Source organism: Armigeres subalbatus, chromosome 1 (assembly GCF_024139115.2).
Source record: "Armigeres subalbatus isolate Guangzhou_Male chromosome 1, GZ_Asu_2, whole genome shotgun sequence".
Classification (NCBI taxonomy): domain Eukaryota; kingdom Metazoa; phylum Arthropoda; class Insecta; order Diptera; family Culicidae; genus Armigeres; species Armigeres subalbatus.
Genome location: NC_085139.1, coordinates 9,368,364 through 9,376,494, shown reverse-complemented (window position 1 = coordinate 9,376,494; position 8,131 = coordinate 9,368,364). Strand labels below are relative to the sequence as shown.

Sequence of the window (8,131 nt, the reverse complement as noted above, 5' to 3'; positions counted from 1 at the left end):
CATTACCGGTAACACGTCTGGTTTTTAAAGCTTAAAGCTAGTAACACCATCGGATTTGTTTAGATTTATTAGCCAGAGTAGTTCTGCCATGCGATATATCAAAAACCTAGTAATAATATACATTTTGAAATAACTTGAAGCTAGTTTTTCTAAATAAACAATATAAAGTGAACGGCCTAAAAACCAAACATTCCGCATGGTAGTTAAGGGCGCCAACAAAGGGCTTAAAAACCACTATGGTGGAAATGGTTCATGAGACGTTCACTCAAAATAGCAATAAGTGTGTTTCTTAAGAGATATTAAGTACGGAATTTTACCCACGATAAAGAATCATTTACAAAGCAATCGTTTATGCTAGAAAATGAAAAATCATGGTTTTGGTTTATAAGCCGTAATCATATGTTACGCGAGAATTGTTCATTTCATTTTTTTTTTATTTTTAATTTCAAATCAATCGACCAATTAAATATAAGTAAACGGCATAAATTAGTTTTAAAATCGGCACATTAATTTATACAATGCAGTATATCGACAAAATCTTCGTAATTAATTTAAAAAGTATTTACTAATCATAAATCAACGTGAGAAAATGGAGACAACCGTAGCGTGTACATTAAATACTGAAACATTGGTATTTGATCGAGTCCGCATGGCCCAGATCTGACCAATGACGACAGCGACTATAGTGTCTAACCTCTTCTCTTCAGACACGTCCAACCAAAACGACGCCATCTATACTGATATTGAAGCATGTAAAGGCTCATTCGAAAATCGCGTTGCGTTTTCATAACGATGTTCAACTTGCAACCAAAGCTTTTTTGGGTAGAATATAATGTACACCAGATTTTGAATGTTTGAAGTCAATTGGTCAAGAAAAACCTACCGAGTGAGGTAGTAACAAACTGAATATCGACCGACGCATCATCGGATCTTGTTGACCTGTTTGTTTTGGTCAGATGCACGAATATCTCACAGTATCCTGTCAAATATCCATCGAAATTTTCCACCTGCCTGGATATATTTGGAAGAGTACCACGCTGGCAACCAGCATGGCACCCGTCCGCTAACGGGTTTTTCCAAGCCCTCCCTCACTCCTCTCCCAACAACATTCAAATGCTACGAATAGCGTAAAAAAACAATATTCAAATTACTAACCTGTTCATAGCTTATGAAGTTACTCTCCGTCATAATGCACATATTTATCATTGGATGTGTCAAACTTTGGCTTAAATCAACAGTTTCGTGCCAATTTAATATTCCTCCGCGATTATCGCTGCACTTCACTTCTTCTCACAGCGCAATAAAAAAAATTGAAACTCTTTTCCGCACAGGAGCAACCCGAAATGTTGATGGGATGCTTATCAAACTTCACTTTTCTTAATAAGTCACTTGTTTGAAGTAAAAACTTAATGTTAATCGCGACTCTCGTCCGAAAAAATACAAAAAAAATGATTGCAAATGTAATGTAAACACCGGCACCATATGTAGTAGGGTAATTAGGGTGGTTCAAAAAATAGTTTTTGGTTTTGCTCCGTTACGCTCAGTCGATTCTGTTCCATATTCTGAGTTACCTCCGATTGTTTATTTAAACTGATTTGGATAGAGGCCGACTGGCCGTTTCAGGTTTGTATGAGGAGGTTAGGTGAGAGGATGTTATTTTTTTTCGTTGTACTGACTGTGCTGCTTCCACATTGGGCGCTGGCCCGGGTAGAGCAGATATGACTGGGGGTAGTATTCAGAAGCTTTCACTCAACAGGGATAGCATATTGATTGGTCAATCCAATAAGAATTAATCGATTTAATTCCAGATTGTGAGTTTTTAGTCATGGTCATTAAACTTCTCAGAGAGCATTACTGCCCATGATCGCATATTTGTAACATTTGCATTTTTTTCACAATTTTGAGTAAATCGTCGATGAATCGTCTCTAAATTGTAATAATGTAAATGTAGTAATGTAAATGTAGCTACCAAAAAAATCAACTAGAAAAAGGTTTTATGTAATTTATGACAAATTATAGGAACTCATTCAGTTTTCAATACTCATGCATATTTCAAACATTATTCTTCCATTGCTAACATGCCTGCTTTGGTCGAATGTTACAAATATTCGATCAAATACTGTGCCTTGCAACAAAATGACAACTTTCGTGATCATTTCCAAGGCTGTCATAGATGCGAAAAATGTATCCGCAATACAAATAGCACCTGCTATCAAAGCATTCATCTTCACGATCCAACACTGATCCACGGCTGATAATTCAAAAATATCAAAGTAGCTTTTTTCCTGGAGGTATGTTTTCCTTAGAAGACTATCTGGCGCTCATTTTTTGTTGCGATTAAAAATGAGCGGAGTAGATTTTTTTATGAGCGGTACAATATTTCAGTTAATTGAAACGTGCAATGCAACATATAGTACCCTGGATTTGTTTATGCTATATTTCACGCCAGGAGCAGCATTGTTGCATGTTCAGTACTTACGCGAAAACTGACATAGATTGGAATGAATGACCGTACACCGAATGTATTACGATTAATTAAGGTGTGGTTTTCGTTGAGTGAAGGCTCTGTAGTGTTACTTTTAGCTATGTGGGTTCTCTTTTCGCCGGTGTTTTGGTACTGTAAATTGTAATAGTCAGTGTAAATATTTTAGTTTCCCAAGCCAAAACTACTTTTTACAGAACTTGCAACAGCCTGTGCTCAGTAAGTTTTTTTTTCCAAATCGGCTCTGGTTTTCGGAGGACGCTCGGAGCATGGGATGGAGTCGACTTGGCGTGAAACCAATACTACTGCAGTAAATGAATGTTAGAATAGCCCCAATACTTCCAAAATTTTGTTTTAGATACTCAACCAACCTTCACCTTAACAGCCGGTTGATACACAACTAAGCGTACAAACAATGTCGCCTGAGCTGAAATGATTATTTTGAATTGTAGTTGATTCTTACCGAAAAATGTTATTATTACCTTTTATATACGAACCTGGATCATTATATCCAAAAAGAGTTCAAATATGCGCTTTGAACATTGTCGAAAGCAGTTGAAATCTAGCTAGAAGCGTTGAACAAGTCCAGGAATGTGACTTTAAAGATGAGAAACCGTGAAAAACAATTTGCAAAACAACTATAGAAGTACGAACATGTCGGCTATCGGAGATGTAATATCGATGAAAAGTCTGAAAGTTTGCCTTATGTGACACAACGCGATCCACTCTACCTTTACCTGAGTTTCGTCTGAATATGGTCACCGTTAGATTATAATTATTAGAATGTTTCAACTTACACTTAAGGGGCTCTCCTTAGCCGTGCGGTAAGACGCGCGGCTACAAAGCAAGACCATGCTGAGGGTGGCTGGGTTCGATTCCCGGTGCCGGTCTAGGCAATTTTCGGATTGGAAATTGTCTCGACTTCTCTGGACATAAAAGTATAATCTTGCTAGCCTCATGATATACGAATGCAAAAATGGTAACCTGGCTTAGAAACCTCGCAGTTAATAACTGTGGAAGTGCTTAATGAACACTAAGCTGCGAGGCGGCTCTGTCTCAGTGTGGGGATGTAATACCAATAAGAAGAAGAAGAACTTACACTTAATAACAAGTTTTATGATGCTTATTCCTTATGTAGAACAAATAGATTCATCATTGATGGTGCTAACGAAGTTGAGCAGGGGCGTCAGGCAGCACTTTTCGTTCACGGTCATACAGCTCCCTTAGCCTTGCGTACTCCCCAGGTTTGCGTCGTTCCTGTATCACCAGATGATTGTGGAAACCACGCAGTTTGATGACGGGTTTCCCTTCCTGTTTTTTACGGCTCGTAGTAGCGCGAGCCGTACACCTGAAATATTGTTCCAATAGGTATTATCCAGATCAAGACAAATGGCTTTCGAACTTACCCCACGACCCTACGCTGAGTGCAGCACCAATATTGTATTTCTTCGGTTGTTTTGTCACACGTGTAATGGTGCCCATTCACACTCAGTTGAGTTCTCCCTCGGCAGCTCATAACAAACGATATTTCTACAATTTGAAAAAAAAAAAGAAAGTTACCAGTTTTAACATTTTAATCGACTCAATTGATCAATAGAAGGAGAACGATAGATTACCTGAATTGAAACATCAGTTACCAGTTTAAGGATTTTAATCGACTTTAACAATTGTTGCATCCCAGATCTGAAGTACACCCAGGTTTTTTTTACACGGTTGGAATTCATTAATTTCTCGGTTAACCCAAACTTTCACAGCTTTTGAAATACCACCTGATTTTTCTTTGATTTTTTGTGATTTTTTTCGTGGGGTTAACTCAATGTTTCATTGACGCTCAAGGTCTTAAATGACTAAAACCAAACCGCGTAAAAAAAACCTGGGTGTATAGGCTTTCAGCTCCTTGAGAGCTGTTAGCCTTTTTATTTTTTTATGTTGATTGAGATCCATAGAATTGAATTCGATGAGCGTTCAACAATTTACCTTTCCCGCCAAAAAATTTATTCGCTCAATCGATTCTTTGGCTTATTTAAGGTCAACTTTCCAAAAGAACCCATATTTTTTTATGTCTCTAACTATTTTTAAAATCGAAAACAAGTGGCTGCAAAAAAATATGGGTTCATTGGGAATAAGGGCGAATGTCGCAAGAGAAAATTCTCTTCGTCGACTTCCCCTCTTTTAAATAAAAGTGACAAGCAGCGGATTTCTTTGTGGTTTATCACCTCAGAACGATAGAAAATAATGCAAACTTGCATTCTGAGGTAATAAACTGCAAAGAAATCCTCTGCTTGTCACTTTTATTCAAAAGAGAAGAAGTCGACGAAGAGAATTCTCTCTTGCGACATTATCCCTTTTACCAGATAGAGCTTGAAATATGCCAAAGAATGGACTGAGACAATAAAACGAGATACAATTTTTAACGAGAAAGAGAAAGGTTCATTGTTCCTTTTCAGTTCATTTCAAAATTCCCTGACCTTGAGGTCATCGCGCGTACCCAGAGAACTGTTACTTCTTTTTTTAAATGATCCATATTCTTTGTAATTTATATAATAAAATTGGATACAACCTAACGAAATCCATTGCAGGTCATCCAACAATTTCTTTGACTATACATACGCCTTATGAATATTAGATCTTTCCAAAGATGGTTCGTGCGCTTTGTGATTCATAGAATTAAATTAGATGAGCATTAGGTCAATTAGAATTTCGTCTTGTTGTTCACTAGTAACCAATATGTAAATTCTTAATAAAGCGCAAGATCTTTCTCTCTATTCTCTACTCATTTTAACAGCCAATCATTTTAAAAAACTTTGGTAACTTTTTAATTCAATTTTCGAAAATCTATCTAGTAATCAATAACACTGGACGACAAAATCAGAAAAAAAAATTGTTGTCGCGATGCTCATGTGTTGGATTTGTAGTGCTCGACCTCTAAAATCGGCTGGTTACTGGCGTTTGTTGTTTGATTTGGAAAATTCCGAGATAATTTTTGTCACGAAGTAGGAAGGGGATCCTCGCTTTAGCGGCGTTGAAGTCACTTGTATGTTTGCATGATCGCAAATTCAGATAAGTTGAAATACTAAGTTAATACTATAATTTAAGTTACAGTATCCCCCCGTTTCTCCGGACCTCGCCAATCCGACGACTCGTTAGTCCGGATCTCGCTAATTCGGAATTTTCCGGATTAAAAAGTATCAACACCCATTTTAACACATTATGCTGTCAGTTTTCAAATTTGTGCTGTGATTTTGTTTTGGTTCATTTGTATGATTTTGACAGTCGGATTAACGAGAGCAACCCCGATAGTCCGGCCATACATTTGTCGGATCAGCGGGGGTATACTGTATTACGATATCTGAATGTCCCCATGAGTGTTTTTCAGGCAAAAATAGGCCTCCAGGGGGAAACGATAGGTAAAGAATTTAAAAACTGTTCAGCAGCATCTAAGGTAGGTGTACCAAATGTCGCCATACATAAGAACAACTATTTAAAAAAAATAAGTGAAAGGCATTTGAGTGGACTTTATATATCAAGCAAAAGGTTTTACTTCCTGTTCCTTAGAACAGCTGTGAAAACCACAATAAAATTTGTTATTATCCTCAAAATTGATTAATCCATAATAGAAACGCATGCACCAGTTGTGGCACTATTCTTAATTTTGGTTCCTTATTTGGCAAATCCCATTGTTTTCTTATGGGACTGGCCAAATAGGGACCACTAGTGCGACAACTGGTGCAAAGGACGTCAAAAATTAAGCAAAATCAATTTTTACAATTATGCTTTGCTTGTTTTGGAGGAAATCAAAGGTGTTCTCGTATCATATGAATATGCTTTATCGATATGAACTTGGTTTACGTTGATTTGATTGGCCATTTCGCATATAAAGCACTAGTGCGACAACTGGTGCTATAGCCACAACTGGTACATCTAGCCTATATTATTTTGGACGAGATGAAGTTCGACGGGTCAGCTAATATTAGCATAAAAGCATATGGAGACGCATGGTACATTTGTGCGATGATTTATCTTTTAACTAAAACTTGTTACGCAAATTTTATCTCACCCGTTTTTTGACGTAAACTACGTCTAAGGGGAAGACTCGGATACAGGGTGACAAATGAAAACTTCCAAATCCGAGACCGTCACGAAATCATGTAAGATTTTGAACGTTAATAGCGCATTCTCCTTTCGATGGATTTTTGAGATTTATTTATCAATCGACTCGGAAACTCTCCACCAATTTTCCAGTTATATTGAAACATTTGATTATCAACGTTAAAGTAGGGTATTGGACCATTTTGGCAGCACCTCTTTTTCCCGTTCGCAACGTGAGTCTCATTCGGCCGTCGTTCAGTGTAGTTGGTTTTTGGGCTCTTCTTTTTGTGCGGTGCTTCGCACCAGTCTGCCACAAAAAGTAGGGCCAGAGCAGTGACCGTAGTCGGCGATATACATACAAGCGCATGTTTGTGCAAGGATAGGATGATCGATTGTTTGCAACGGCAATGCAATGTCATAATGCGATAATCGCAATGCAAATAAACAAACATGTTCGATTCAAAGATAACTTAGGAAAATGGTAAGCCATTTAATGATAAACTGCAAATTGTTAATTATATTTTTATTATTGAATATGCGCCAAAATCAAAAGAATTCAATTTTAATTCAGGAAGTTTGATAGGGTATCCAATCATGGTTTGAACCAAATGGCGGGTTTCAGATGAGCCGTCAAAACAAAGTTGATTTATTTCATTAAAGGGACATGTTAGAACTGCGATTTCTAGTTTATATGGAAGCTTAGTTCATTATATTTCTAAGGACATCCTGGGTGCACATATTTATGTTTAGTTTAATTGAAAAAACTTAATAATTACATAACTTTGATTCGTACTATGGTTTGAACTACACTGTTCATGGTTTGAACTAAAATCGTACCATAGTTTGAACTACTGCAGCAGCCAGCAGCTCCTAAATATAATACTAATCACATGCATGCAACGCCCAGGAAATCTTTAGAAAAGCAAATTTGTTTTACTATTCATCTTCTCGCATTAGATTAGTAACTCGAAACGTGTGAAAATCGTCTAAATTATCGATACGAAATTTGCGATTTTTTCATATTGGAAATGTAAGCAAAATGCTCCAGCTAGGCGCATGCAGCGCTCCTAGCGGACAGCAGCAGAACATGACTGCATTTACAAGTGATGATGTCAATCGATTACAGATAAAAATAGCATTCTTTTGATATATTGAGCTCACTCCTGTGTCATAAAATGCGTCCTTTACGAGCTTTTTGAAATTATGCCACTGGTGGGGGGAATTTAGCGCAAATTCAGGACGTTTTTAATTTATTTTATTACTTAAACAATATGTACGAATGTTTAAATAAACTTTATCACTTCCTGTAAGGTACCCCGGGGCAAGTGGGACCTAAAAAACGCTAGTTCAGCAAAATTGTTAACGCATACTTAGAAAACAGGGTATTTAAGAACATTAACCACGGATACATCATCAAATGCTTCCATTGTTGAAGCGTAGAGGTGTTGGAAGCCATTTATTCAATTACAACAATATTGGTAGCGCTAGAAATAAATTTACCTTCAGGACCCACTTACCCCTTCAAACGGGGCAAGTGGGACCTATTCTGTTTTCTACTGT

At 37.3% G+C, this 8,131-nt stretch overlaps 1 long non-coding RNA gene across 2 annotated transcripts in view; it reads right to left on the bottom strand.

Moving 5' to 3' along the window:
* Window positions 1-3,557: 3,557 nt before the first annotated feature.
* LOC134221093 (uncharacterized) overlaps window positions 3,558-8,131 on the bottom strand; it is a 46,123-nt gene continuing 41,549 nt past the window's right edge. For both annotated transcript variants that reach the window (XR_009982206.1, XR_009982207.1), the window contains exons 2-3: window positions 3,889-4,012; window positions 3,558-3,830 (exon numbers count right to left, since the gene is read on the bottom strand). This is a non-coding gene — a long non-coding RNA (uncharacterized LOC134221093). The remainder of the gene's footprint in view (window positions 3,831-3,888; window positions 4,013-8,131) is intronic.